We start from the raw sequence: 15,240 nt of genomic DNA, 5'->3' as shown, positions 1-15,240 counted from the left end.
CGGAGGTGGACGGCGCGCGCGGCGCGACGCTGACTCTCACATTCACTTACCCACGCGGAAGGGGCCCGGCGCAGAGGACCGCGGGAAGGAAGAAGCGGCGCCACAGCGCCCTCTGACGGTCCGGAGGAACGGAAACGGCGCTCGCGGCCTCCTCCACCCCACCGCCTCGGCATTGGGGCCTAGGAGGATGGGAGCGGCCGGGGTCTCACCACGAGGTTTTGACTAACACCTGGAGAGAGTAGCCTTAGCTTGAGAAAACCCACAACAGCCGGTTTCTCTTTTGAGGAAGGGTCCCTCCGAGCCTGAGACACCTTAAAATAAACACGCGTCCCAGCTGCAAATGGTCTGCCATCCCCCTGACGCCATCTGGGAGGGAATCCGAAAACCGGTCACAGTGTCTGGGGGGAAATTTCTTGGAGGGGGATCCTACCCCAGAAATACACGTCCCCACACCAGGGGCCCGGTTACCTCTGATGTTAGCGGACTGCAAGAAGAGTGTCCAGAGAACGAAAACGTCCATAAAAAAATCGGTCCCCTGCTCAAGAGATTCACCCTTTGGTATTCCTTGCAGGGAGGAGAATCTATAATCTTTTTTTAGGGAAGTCGGCCCCTGTGATAATCTTTTGAACTGTGGACTTGATTTTTCAAGAAAAATCTCACACACCTACCAGTCCAAAGAATCTATAAATCTAGGGACATCAAAAGGGAATATCTTTTTCTGGGGAAGGAAGGAAATTAACGCTATTTGAATACCTGCTGTGGTCTGGGCTTTATTGTTAGGTGTTTTTAAACCTGTTAAAGGCTTTCAGCATCTTCAAAATAGTTACCAGTCTCTGTTGTACAAATGAGGAAACAGGTTAAGTAATGCGTCCAACAAAAGCTACTGAATATCTTTTATATTTAATATAAAATATGAAGTATGCTGACACTAAGAGAAACAATCATGTTCCTCCGCCCTCAAGGGAAATCCTGTATTCAGGAACCAGAATCCAGAGGAGATCCACAGGATGTGCACAGGCATTCTGAATCAGAGGCAAATGCAACTTAGGGCTGTTTGACCTTAGGACAGTCCATCTCCTTATAGCTTTTGTTATTAAAAATAGTGTAAACAAATAAAATAATGCACTGTTAAGTGTCAACCTGATAATATTCACTCCCTGGATACAAGAGGCTTCGGTGAACTCAGTAGTAAAATAAATGATAGCACAGCTTGGATTTTGCACCATAATTTTGCTTAAAGTGCTCAAAGCATTCTTTCTGCCCATAATCACTTTTATGATTGGAACGAATAAGGTCAGTCACCAAATGTGATGGACTTCTAGCAGAGAGAGTAAAATGTCAAGTCTCAGAGCATAAATCCCACCAAGGGAATAAAAGGAAATAAAAACAACCTAGCTTTTTTTAAGGGAAGGCGTGATAGTGAGTTAACCCCATTGCCCAGATTCATGTATAAACTGTAAGCAACTGCCTACACTCACCCTTGAAAGCGTGGTATGTTAAAAAGATTGAGCGGGAGTCATACCTGGGAGGGGGAGAGACTAAATACTGGCCTCCCTACCAGATTTGCAACATCAGGTAAATTACTAAACCTTTCCAAGATTCCCTCATTTGATAAAGGAAATAATAGTATCTATTTAACGGGTTTGTTGTGAAGATAAAATTAAAATATACACACACAAACAGCCATTAAGCAAGCCGGGCACTTTGTAGGTCCCTTTCCTATAATCCCATTAAGCGATGACAGTGAAAATTCCCTCCTTGCAATAATATCTTATTAGTGCCTGAAATTTTGATTGCAGTAATCCTCCCCACCCAATTTAGGGTTTTCGCTGTTTCAGTTACCCACCAACCAAGTGCTGTCTAAAATCAGATGATCCTCCTTCTGATGAAAAGGTCGGTAGTGCCTAACACTACTACATCACAATACCTTCGTCATTTACCTCACTTCCTCTCATCACAATAGGCATTTTATCGTCTCATCATCACAAGAAGGGTGAATTTAGTACAGTAAGATATTTTGAGAGAGAGACCACAGTAGATTGTTACAATTATTCAATGTTAGTGTTGTTAATCTCTTAACATGCCTAATTTGTAAATCAAACTTTATCATAGTTATGTATGTATAGGAAAAAGCGTAATATGTGTGGGATTCGGTACTGTCTGTGGTTTCAGGCATCCACTGGGGATCTTGTAACTGTCCCCTTGGATAAAATGGAACTACTATAGTTGCTTTGGAATTACTTTCTGTCCTCCAGGAGTTCCCAGTTAAAGTGCAGATATCCTTGGGGAAGAATTTGTAAACTGGATTAATTTTGATTGGCTTTTATCAGACTCCTGAACAGAACACACAGACTGATATATTTAATCACTGAGAAGAGGGAGAGGAAGTCTGGAGTGTGGGGTAGCATCTTATGGGTAAAGACCTCTCATTGTTTGAGAAAAGAATATTGTACTAGAAATAAGTTTGGATTCTAGTTTCAGCTCTGCCATTGGGTAGATAAAGCATTTAATCCCTCTTTTAACAAGTATTTTATGAGGGCCAGGCAATGTACTGGAGAGAAAATCTTGAGTTCACTTCCCCTCAAGCTTATAGACTAGTCAGGGAAACTGACAGTAAGCAAATAGTTATTCAATTACAGTTGTGCAAAGTGCAAAAGAAAGCACAGACAGATCTAACCTAGCCAGGCAGGCTAAAGAAGTTTTCTGAGGTCCTGAGCTTCATTCAGCTAAAACCTGAAGGATGACCAGAAATTGCCCACACAAGAAGAGAAGGGAAGTGAGGGAACAATATGTGCAAAGGCCCAAGCAGGAAAGGAGCTTAACACGCTGGTGAGGAACTGAAAAAAGGCTGGCATGACTAGTGCATAGTGAGAGAGAGGGTGGCACCTGCTGAGACTAGAGAATTGGACAACTACAATGATCAGCTAGTAAAAGGGTTAATAGGAACATAGAATTCTCAGGTTTATGGTTTAAGAAGTTCACTCTGGTTGCAATGTGGGAAAGAGATTTAAGGAGAAAAAAGTAGATTAGGAACTAGAAGAGTGTTACAGTCAAGGGTCCGCAAAAGAATAATCTAATATAGTGTCAGTGAAGATAGTAAGAAATGGACGCATTTTGGACACTTTCGAAGGTAAAATGAGAGATCTTGGTGATTGATTGGATTGGGAGGCAGGCTGTAAAGGAGAAGGAGGCAGTTAAGGACCTGGTTTAATGTGAGCAATTCGGTGGATGAGGTACCATTTTCTAATTTGGGGACTATTGGAGATTTGTGGGGGTGGGAGGGATCATAAATTGATCTTTGCATATGCTGGGTTCCAGGAGAACATGAAACATCACATAGAAGTGTTCTGTAAACAATTAAAGGGCTTGGGGCATGGAGAGAAAAAACAGGGCTGGGAATACAAATCTTGAAATCTTCAATATAGGGATGTTAGTGGAAGCCAAAGGAGTCCGTAAGTTTCTTCAGAAGAGAGGGAGAAGAAAAAAAAAAAACCAAACCAGAGATAGAAGAGGAGACAAGGAGAGTAAATAACTTCCTCTCTCAGAATCTATTTCCAAGGCTGTAAAATAAGGAAGTTGGAACAAAATAACTTCTATGGCCCCTTCTAGTTTTATTGTTTTAGACCTTTGAAAGGTGAAACCAAAGAGAGAGACTCTTTTGAATATATGAAGTGGGCTGGCCTGCGTCCTGGAGCTCTGGTTCTCAAACTTTTGCAGCCTTCAAGAACAGTAGACCTCATTGGCCAAATCACCCTGTTTGTGAGGCAGGACTAGAAGAGCTCTCCCATGAGAAATGTTTATATACTTCAAGAATGTATAAATCTATATTTAAAGATTTTCTGCTGGTTCTTTGTAGTCCACATAGTGTACAAAGCGTGCACTCTCTGTTCCTGTGTATTTCTCAGTGTGTACCCATGCTCCAACCACACTGCACTTTTTCCCAAATACATCTTTTCTGGAACCCATGATATTATATTGTACATGCAGTTTTTCTGCCTCAAATGCTCTTGCTATCCTCCCCCACCAAGCCCACTGTCCTTCAAGGCCCTGATCAATGATGCCTTATTTCTTTCCCCAAACAGAAAGAAGATGCTCTAATCTTTGCTCGTACTTCCTTATCATAACATTTTAGTGTATTCAAATTGCCTGTTTACATCAATACTTCTTTTTCTTTTGGAAGTCAGACTCAGTTAAGAATTGAATAAGAGGAATCAATCTTCTCAGAAAAATGTCCATGCACCCATATTTTGTTAATGATTAAGCATCCCCTTCCCCAAGACCATCCATCCCATGGACCCCAGGTGAAGAGAACCAACTCCCAGCTTACATATTGCCACGCCAATAAGTCTACGACTACTTATTGGACAAAGAACATTTATATTATTCTTTATAATCCAAAGCTAAGTAAATGTTCAATGAATTAATTTATGTCATTGATTTCCAAAATTCTCCCTGGTAATGTCAATTCCCATTTTATTAAATGAAAAACTGGTGAGGCCAACATTTGAATTAAAAAGTTACATGTGCAGAGATTGAACTAGCTTAATTGAATGTTAAAGGAAAGGCCCTGTGGAAATGCCAAATTGATGATTGGCTTTGTAATGTGCATGTGTGTTTTAGTGATTGCTGAATAGAGGTATGAAAAGAGCAATGTGACAACAGACTCAAGGAAGAAAAGACCTGCAGCTGGGCCAGGTGGCGTAGGACACTAGGAATTCACAGCTGTGTTATCTAAAGGACGTTGTTAGAGACATCAAGGGCAGAAAATAACAAGAACTAAGGAAGAGCCCCCAGTAAAGGAGCGGTGAAGATTCAACTCAGAGTCCAGAGGGGAGAGCAGAAACTCACCAGTCCTCCAGGAGGTAAGAAAGGTAATGATAATGTAACGATTTTTTTTCAGAAAGCTACAGGTATTCAATGTAGAGGACTCCTCTTTATTCTGAAATTATTTCTTTTTGATGTAAAATGCCCTTTCTTTTCAAAGGATGCCAATAAGAGTTGGCCATTTAAAAAAAAATACACTTACTTGGTAAAATATGTTGAGAACCCCATCTTGATTCCTAAGATTTTTTTTTTTTTGGTCTTTTTTACTGATACATGGGATCTAAAAGTCCAAGTAGCACTGTGCTAGGGAACAACTTACAGTCGCAATGTAATATAATATACTAAAGAGAAAAATGAGTGCAAACAAGATTTCTGGAGATAGTGACAAGGGGAAATGAAGCCAGGGAGCCCTTGGGAGGATTGCTTTAATTTGAAGTCTGTGCCAAGAAAGAAATAGTTAAACCAATGAATGTGTGTCTAAACTATTTCTGACAATGTTTTAGATAAATCCTACCCTCTGTAGGGTAACTACAGAGAACTTAAACAGGGCAAGGATATGAGAAGCTATGTCCACATTGCTCAGATAGGCTAACCAGAATGTCTCAGTCAATAGAAGTGTTAACTTAGCATTTCTGAGGCATAGTAGTTCCATTTTTGTTCTTGGAGTGGGGAAATACTGCTTTTTGCTCAGTTGGCAAAGGTTTTATAATATTATTAAAGTTCTATGGGGTAGGTTCCCTGTGTAACAGCTAGCACCTGGCACTGGGCTCTGCACAGTAGTAGCTTAGCAAAGGAATGAAGGAGTTCTAACCAAACACAAAGTGATAAACCAGTACTTCCTGTGACAGACAAATGATCTGGGTTCTAAAATCCTTTGTCAGCCAAGTGGACTTTCCCTCTCTCCCTCCAGTACTTCCTCTCCTATACTCTTGAGCCATGATGAGTAGGACTTGCTGCCCAACGCAGATAGCAAAATCTGATCAGCTACCACTGCCCCAGATCCCTGAAATCTCAGCTAAGTTGCATCCATACATACCTTGTCCTACAACTGAAAATTTTAATATGCTAAAAGTTGAATATGAGCAGAGCAACTTAAGTAGCAACTCAGCATGTTATCAAATAAAACACCATTATAAATGATTCACTGAAGGCTTTCTTTTAGATGTTAAACATCTCTACTACATTTAAAAATTGTTTAATAAATTTGATGAAAGATGGAGGTGTGAGAGGTGAGACAGAGGCTTCCTCCTAAAACCGCATATAATACAAAAATATAATTATACAACTAATCCTGAAAGAGCAACAGGAAAGAGGACTGAGCCAAACTGCATACACCTGGAGAAAAGAATAAACTACACGGAACACAGTAACGTATCAAAGCCATGGCCTGGAGGGACCCAAGCCCTTCCCCTACCCCAGCTCACTTGGTGGGAGGAAGAGAAACGGAGCACGGAGGGAGTGGAGGCCTGGGACTGCTATATACCCAACTCCGGAGATCTACTCTGGGAAAACACAAACCTACATTTCATGGTGCTTGCATGGTACTCTCATGATTAGGGGGTTGGAAAGCTAAGCAGGCAGAATTCCTGGAGAGACTGAGATTCCAGCCACTTGTGGAAAGCAGGGAACCATATCCAGCTGCTCTGGGACAAAAGAAAGGTGGGCAGTCTGAGAGACTTCCTAACAGCAAGAGGGCTGCTAAAGGAGCAAGGATTGCACAGAGCTTATGCTCAGGAGAAAGGACAGGTAGACAAAATTGTCCGGGTGCACTCTGCCCAGCAGGTTGGGAGCTTTCCCAATTTTCAGGTGCTCCAGCTCCAAGGACCCCCTCTGTGATACGCAGCCTACTGCGCCTTTCTCCTGGCCAGCCCCAACTGGCTCGCAAACCGGCAAACCCTACCCTGGCATTAGGCCAGCCAGAGGGAAGACCTATCGACAGCAACTACAAACTGCAAAGCATAGAGGCTTATACCTGGGTGCCTGGCCCACTGGTTCAGGCAGTGGAGACAGGCACAGCAGCTGGGAAGCAGGAAACAGCTCTTTCCTCCCCCCAGGCACCAATACCACTCCCCTGCGACCCCTGACATCGCTTCAGGGGCTGAGCAGCTCCAGAGAGGTAAGCTTCTGGGCACTAGAGGGTGCCATATACAAATATGAAATGCCAAAGGAACCTGGTTCAGAGTAAAATTATTAATACAACCCCTGAGAAAGATGACACCGACTTCATGAATCTTCCTGAAAGGGAGTTCAAATTAAAATCATTAATATGCTCATGGAGGTATGGAAAGATATTCAAGAACTCAGGAATGAATTCTGGTCGGAGAGCCAATCATTGAAGAGCACAACGGAGGGTATTAAACGCAGATTAGATATAGTGGAGGAGATGATAAATGAAATAGAAACTAGAGAAGAGGAATACAGAGAAGCTGAGGCACAGAGAGAAAAAAGGATCTCTAAAAATGAAAGAATATTGAGAGAACTGTGTGACCAATCCAAACGGAATAATATTCGAATTATAGGGGTACCAGAAGTAGAAGAGAGAGAAAAAGGGATAGAAAGTGTCTTTGAGGAGGTAATTCTGAAAACTTCCCCAATCTGGGGAAGGAGATAGTCTCTCAGGCCATGGAGATCTGTTGACCCAAGGAAGACAACACCAAGACATATAGTAATTAAAATGGCAAAGATCAAGGATAAGGACAGACTATTAAAAGTAGTTAGAGAGAGAAATAAGATCACATACAAAGGAAAGCCCATCAGGCTATCATCAGACTTCTCAGCAGAAATCTTACAGGCGAGAAGGGAGTGGCATGATGTATCGAACCAAGATTACTTTATCCAGCAAGATTATCATTTAAATTTGAAGGAGGGATTAAACAATTTCCAGATAAGCAAAAGCTGAGAGAATTTACCTCCCACAAACCATCTCTACAGTGTATTTTGGAGGGACTTCTATAGATGGAAGTGTTCCTAAGGTTTAATAGCTATCACCAGAAGTAATAAAACCACAGTAAAGAAAATAGAACAGCTAATTAATAAGCAAATGCAAAACTAAATTAACTATTCCCAAAGTCAATAAGGGCTAGACAAAGAGTACAGAATATGATACCTAATATATAAAGAATGGAGGAGGAAGAAAAAGGAGGAGAAAAAAAAGAAACTTTAGATTGTGTTTGTAATAGCATATTAAGTGAGTTAAGTTAGACTCTTAGATAGTAAGGAAGTTAACCTTGAACCTTTGGTAACCACAAATCTAAAGCCTGCAATGGCAATAAGTACATACCTATTGATAATCACTCTAAATGTAAATGGACTGAAAGCACCGATCAAAAGACATAGACTCACTGAATGGATAAAAAACAAGACCCATCGATATGTCGCCTACAAGAGACTCACTTTAAACTCAAAGACATACACAGACTAAAAGTGAAGGGATGGAAAAAGATATTTCATGCAACTAATTGGGAGAAAAAGGCAGGAGTTGCAGTACTTGTATCAGACAAAATAGACTTCAAAACAAAGAAAGTCACAAGAGATAAAGAAGGACATTACATAATGACAAAGAGGGTCAATCCAAAAGGAGATTTAACCGTTATAAATATCTATGCTCCCAATACAGGAGTACCTACATATGTGAAACAAATACTAACAGAATTAAAAGGGGAAATAGAATGCAATGCATTCATTCTAGGAGACTTTAACACTCCACTCACTCTGAAGGACAGAACAATCGGACAGAAAATAAGTAAGGACACAGAAGCACTGAACAACACATTAGAACAGATGGATATAACAGACATCTATAGAACTCTACACCCAAAAGCAGCAGAATACACATTCTTCTCAAGTGCCCTTGGAACATTTTCAAGAATAGATCATATACTATGCCACAAAAAGAGCCTCGGTAAATTCAAAAAGACTGAAATTGTACCAACCAGTTTCTCAGATGACAAAGGTATGGAAGTAGAAATAAATTACGGAAAAAAAAAGAAAAATCCCACAAACATGTGGAGGCTTCAAAACATGCTCCTAAATAACTAACGGATCAATGACCAAATAAAAACAGAGATCAAGCAATATATGGAGACAAATGACAACAATAATTCAACACTGCAAAATCTGTGGGACACAGCAAAGGCCGTGGTAAAAGGAAAGTATATTGTACTACAGGCCTACCTCAGGAAAGAAGAACAATCCCATATGAACACTCTAAACTCACAATTATCAAAACTAGAAAAAGAACAACAAATGAGGCCCAAGTCAGTAGAAGGAGGAACATAATAAAGATTAGAGCAGAAATAAATAAAATCGAGAAGAATAAAACAATAGAAAGAATCAATGAAAGCAAGAGTTGGTTCTTTGAGAAAATAAACAAAATAGATAAACTCCTAGCCAGACTTATGAAGAAAAAAAGAGAGTCTACTCACATAAACAGAATCAGAAATGAGAAAGGAAGAATCACTATGGACACCACAGAAATACAAAGAATTATTAGAGAATACTATGAAATATTATATGCTAACAAACTGGATAACCTAGAAGAAATGGACAACTTTCTAGAAAAATACAACCTTCCAAGGGGCTTCACCACTGAATTTTACCGAATATTTAGTGAAGACCTGATATCCATCCTCCTTAAAGTTTTCCAAAGAATAGAAGAAGAGGGAATACTTCCAAACTCATTCTATGAGGCCAGTATCACTCTAATACAAAAACTAGGTAAAGACACTACAAAAGAAGACAATTACAGACCAATATCCAGATGCAAAAATACTCAACAAAATATTAGCAAACCAAATTCAAAAATACATCAAAAAGATCATCCATCATGATCAAGTAGGATTCATTCCAGGGATGCAAGAATGGTACAACATTTGAAAATCCATCAACATCATCTACCACATCAATAAAAAGGACAAAAACCACATGATCATCTCCATAGATGCTGAAAAAGCATTTGATAAAATTCAACATCATTCATGATAAAAACTCTCAACAAAATAGATATAGAGGGCAAGTACCTCAACATAATAAAGCCCATATGTGACAAACCCACAGCCAACATTATACTTAATAGCGAGATTCTGAAAGCTTTTCCTTTAAGATCAGGAACAAGACAAGGATGCCCACTCTCCCCACTTCCACTCAGCATAGTTCTGGAGTTCCTAGCCACAGCAATCAGACAACACGAAGAAATAAAAGGCATCCAGATTGGCAAGGAAGAAGTTAAACTGTCTCTGTTTGCAGATGACATGATATTGTACATAAATAAAACCCTAAAGGATCCACTCCAAAACCACTAGATCTAATATCTGAATTCAGCAAAGTTGCAGGATACAAAATTAATATGCAGAAATCTGTGGCATTCCTATACACTAACAATGAACTGGCAGAGAGAGAAATCAGGAAAACAATTCCATTCACAGTTACATCAAAAAGAATAAAATACCTAGGAATAAACCTAACTAAGCAAGTGAAAGACCTATACTCTGAAAACTACAAGACACTCATGAGAGAAATTAAAGAAGATACCAATAAATGGAAACACATGCTCATGGATAGAAAGAATTAACATTGTCAAAATGGCCATCCTGCCTAAAGCAATCTATAGATTCAATGCAATTCCCATCAAAATACCAATAGCATTCTTCAATGAACTAGAGCAAATCATTCTAAAATTCATATGGAACCACAAAAGAACCTGAATAGCCAAAGCAATCCTGAGAAGGAAGAATAAATCTGGGGGATTATGCTCCCCAACTTCAAGCTCTACTACAAAGCCACAGTAATCAAGACAATTTGGTACTGGCACAAGAACAGACCCATAGACCAATGGAACACACTAGAGAGCCCTGATATAAACCCAACCATATATAGTTCATTAATAAGTGATAAAAGAGCCATGTACATACAATGGGGAAATGACAGCCTCTTCAACAGCTGGTGTTGGCAAAACTGGACAGCTACATGCAAGAGAATGAAACTGGATTATTGTTTAACCCCATACACAAAAGTAAACTCAAAATGGATCAAATACCTTAATGTAAGTCATGAAACCATAAAACTCTTAGAAGACATCTCCTGAATATAAGCATGAGCAACTTCATCCTGAATGCATCTCCTTGAGCAAGAGAAACAAAAGCAAAAATGAACTCATGGGGCTACATCAAACTAAAAAGTTTCTGTATGGCAAAGGACACCATTAACAGAACAAAAAGGTATCCTACAGTATGGGAGAATATATTTGTAAATGACATATCTGACAAGGGGTTAACATCCAAAATATATAAAGAACTCACATGCCTCAACACCCAAAAAGCAAATAACCCAATTAAAAAATGGGCAGAGGATATGAAGAGACAGTTCTCCAAAGAAGAAATTCAGATGGCCAACAGACACATGAAAAGATGCTCCACATCACTAATCATCAGGGAAATGCAAATTAAAATCACAAGAGATATCATCTCACACCAGTAAGGATGGCCAACACCGAAAAGACTAAGAACAACAAATGCTGGAGAGGATGCGGAGAAAGGGGAACCCTCCTACACTGCTGGTGGGAATGTAAGCTAGTTCAACCATTATGGAAAGCAATATGGAGGTTCCTCAAAAAACTAAAAATAGAAATACCATTTGACCCAGGAATTCCACTCCTTGGAATTTACCCAAAGAATACAACTTCTCAGATTCAAAAAGACATATGCACCCCTATGTTTATCGCAGCACTTTTTACAATAGCCAAGATATGAAGGCAACCTGTGTCCATCAGTAGATGAATGGATAAAAAGAGGTGGTACATACACACAATGGAATACTATTCAGCCATAAAAAAGAAACAAATCCTACAATTTGCAACAACATGGATGGAGCTGGAGGATATTATGCTCAGTTAAATAAGCCAGGCAGAGAAAGACAAGTGGCAAATGATTTTCCTCATTTGTGGAGTATAACAATGAAGCAAAACTGAAGGAACAAATAGCAGCAGGCTCACAGACTCCAAGAAGGGACTAGTGGTTACCAAGGGGAGGGTTGTGGGAGGGCGGGTGGGGAGGGAAGGAGAAGGGGATTGAGGGGTATTATGTTTAGTACACATGGTGTGGGGGATCACGGGGAAAAAGTGTAGCACCGAGAAGGCAAATAGTGAATCTGTGGTGTTTTACTACATTGATGGACAGTGACTGCAATGGGGTATGGACGGGAACTTGATAATATGGGTAAATGTAGTAACCACATTGTTTTTTCATGTGAAATCTTCATAAGAGTGTATATCAATAATACCTTAATAAAAAATTTTTTAAAAATTTGATGAGGATGCAATGCTTCAAGTGTCTCTACTGTTTAGAGTAGAATATATTAGTTTCCTCATTGCAAATGAAGTAAATAATGCTCTTCACCACATAGGAGTGTTATGAATCTCAAATGGATTAACATTCATAGAGTGCTTAGAACAATGCTTGGTACAGTTATCCTTCAATAAGTATTGGCTATTATTATTAATATTAATATGCATCAAATATCTACCGAGCTTCTACTACCAGGCACTGTTCCAGGGACTGTAGAGACAGCAGTGACTAGGGGATAAGAAAGGACCCTGCTCTCATGGAGCTTCCAGCCTAGTTGGTAGAGAAAAAGAAAAGTATGTCAAGAGCTCAGTAAACAGAGATAAATAGAGCAGGAAAAGGAAAACAAGAAGCACAGTGCAGAGGGAAGTTGCCATTTTTTATAGGGTGCATGGTCAGGGAAGTCCTCTCTGATAAGGTAACGTGAACAGAGACTTGAAGGAAGTGAGGACATAAGCTTTGCAGCTTATTTGAAGCTTATCTGGGGGAAGAGAATCAAATAAGTACCTACCAAAATAAGTAAGTCTTGGTTTGTATAGGGAGTAACGGGCAAGAAGCCATTCCCACCTAAGTCAGGGCTCAGATGCATTTAAGTGCTGCTGAGGAAGTATATATCCAGTGTTGTCAGGTCTTGTTGTTGTTGTTTTTTGAAGAAAAACCCTCTCTGAAATTTTTCATGTGAACTATCCTAATGTTTTAAAGTCTGAGTAGGCATAAAAGCACATATATGTTCATCAAAAGACATGTACAAGAATGTTCAGAGGCATTATTTAGTATAGCCCCAAACTGGAAGCACCCACCATTAGAATGGATCAGCTGTGGCCTAGTCATGGTTTCTGCACAGTGCTGAGAAGGAACCAGTTACAACTTTGCACATCATGGGTAATCTCACAACATAACGTTGAGTGAAAAAAAGCCAGTCTGTACAAAGGAGTCCAAAACTGGTAAAATTCAGCTCTGGGGGGTTAGAGAGCTAGACGGTGGTTACCCTGGCTGGGTGAGGTACTGGTAATTTTTATTTTTCCTTGATCTGGAAGCAGATTTCATGGATGTGTTCAGTTTGTTAAGTTTATCAATTTGTTTAGTGATTTGTGCATGTTCTGGTATACACTTATACTTCAATAAAAAGTTAAAACAACAAGAACAAAAATATATATATGGGCCAAAGTTAAGTGTTCAGGCTGAATCAGGGCTGTGGGCTTCCAGTTTACTCTATAACGCATAGATTTCTTTAGACAAAAGGCAGAGAAGTTTTAAAAAACTAACATACTTTGAAATGCAGGTAAAGTCTCTCTCTGTGTGCTCTCCTTAGAGAAGTCCTACAATGCCCAGTGAGGAGGTTGTCTTTCCTCCTCGGTCATTATCCTAATATGTGACCCAACAGTATTGTTCATTCTTGTTCTCAACCTAGAAAAATTAATTCCTGTATTATCATATCACAAGCCATAACTATCAGTTAAGGTATAGTTGGGAACCACAGATGCAAGAAGCCGGAGGCAATTTAGAAGTAGGGTGTGGTTATTTAGGTTGAGAAGGCATCAGGAGTCTTTAGCGTGAGAGGCTCTTAAAACAGAAATTTCAAGTTGTTTAGAGGTACTAAGAATCCTATTGAGTTGAAATAATTTACCCAGGAAACAGGCATATCTTAGCCTGGGCCACAAACCCTGGGAAGAGAATCAATCAGGGGTAAAAGGTAGGATTTAGAATCTCAGGTTCTGGGAAATTAACTAATAGTCACTGCACAAGCACATCCCTAAGGTACTTGAATTCAGGTGACTGACAAAGTTAAGGCAGTTTTAGGGTAATGAAGGCTGCAGTCTATAGATGTATGCTGAGGTTTGGGTCTTGGAGAGTAACAAAAAATGATGAGTTGAAAGTTACTGACATGGCAGAAGGGTTCCCAAAAGCAAGGGCTAGAGAAGTAGGAGCACGGATAAAGAAGTTAGAAGAAACAGAACCTTCTAGAGGAAATCAAAGTGCATAGTTCAGGAGTAAGAAAGGTATTCCAAGATTGGGAAGGGAACCTGGAAAGGACTCAATTAGGGATGCCTAAAAGAAATTCTAGGGTAAAGAGTCCAAATCTAGTGAACTGATCCCATGTGATCTCTTGTCCAATGCTCCAGCCTTGGTTGTTGTTATAGCGTATTACAAACTGCCCAGCAATTTCCTATAGAGGATGTGTCTTGGGAGAGAGGGGTCTGTGATCAATAGTACTAGGTAAGTGTTCTGAAAGTGCAGGGGCTATAGCCTGATTACTTTCCCAGAGAGGTGTTTCCTCAGGAATATAGCCTGAAGTGAATCACAACCTCATGCCTATTTTCAGAAGTCAGCCTTTTCTTTATCCTTTCCACCTCCATGATAGTACTAAAACCTGGACCAGTCACAACTTAATAAACTAGTAATTCCATATTCCATGCTTGATTTTACTCTTTACAATAAAATGCTACCAATACCAATACTTCCCACCATAGACTTACCTTTAGTGCCTTCATGAAATGGGATACAATTCCACCACTAAAGAGTGCCAGACCACCTGAACTGAATATTCATTTCTAAGATACTCAGATTAACATTGGTCCCTAATGTGGACAGAGGTGTGAAAGAAACTTCACATGAAGTGCTTTTGAATCTTGACTATTCAAGACTGTTGTCTATTTTTTACTTCAGAATAAATGGGAGGGAAAAGTGAAAAGGGGAAAAGAAAAAGGCAGGGGACAAACAGGGACATGACTACAGTGAGACAGTTGTAGTTGACTCTAAGGGTTTTGTGGAAACCACATGGCAGGAAGGTTTGGGGCATTTACCTTCTACCAGCCCAACTCCAGTCCTGCACCGGACTTATCTGATGGAGACCTGGAGAAGCTGACACATGGCTTGCATTGTCCAGTGGGGTGCTATCAGGAGAGACTGCCCATGCTGTTGACTATGCCTAACTGTGGAGGCAGAAGCAGCAAGAGACTAAGGATTTCTTTCCCCTCCGGTATAAATAAGCTCACCTACTTGAGAATACTAAATACTAATACTGCTAAAAAACTAGCCAAAACTGGTGTCTCCTAAATTAGCTTATGTTCACACTTTC

General features: G+C 40.0%; 1 long non-coding RNA gene across 1 annotated transcript in view; it reads left to right on the top strand.

The window, feature by feature from the left end:
• Positions 1–24: 24 nt before the first annotated feature.
• Positions 25–15,240, top strand: part of LOC140848858 (uncharacterized) — a 25,175-nt gene continuing 9,959 nt past the window's right edge. The window contains exons 1-2 of the long non-coding RNA XR_012130086.1: positions 25–2,057; positions 4,621–4,862. This is a non-coding gene — a long non-coding RNA (uncharacterized lncRNA). The remainder of the gene's footprint in view (positions 2,058–4,620; positions 4,863–15,240) is intronic.

The sequence above is a fragment of the Manis javanica genome, chromosome 4 (genome assembly GCF_040802235.1).
Source record: "Manis javanica isolate MJ-LG chromosome 4, MJ_LKY, whole genome shotgun sequence".
Taxonomy (NCBI): Eukaryota; Metazoa; Chordata; class Mammalia; order Pholidota; family Manidae; genus Manis; species Manis javanica.
Note: the sequence above shows the minus strand (reverse complement) of the source record. Positions and strands in the feature narration are given on the sequence as shown.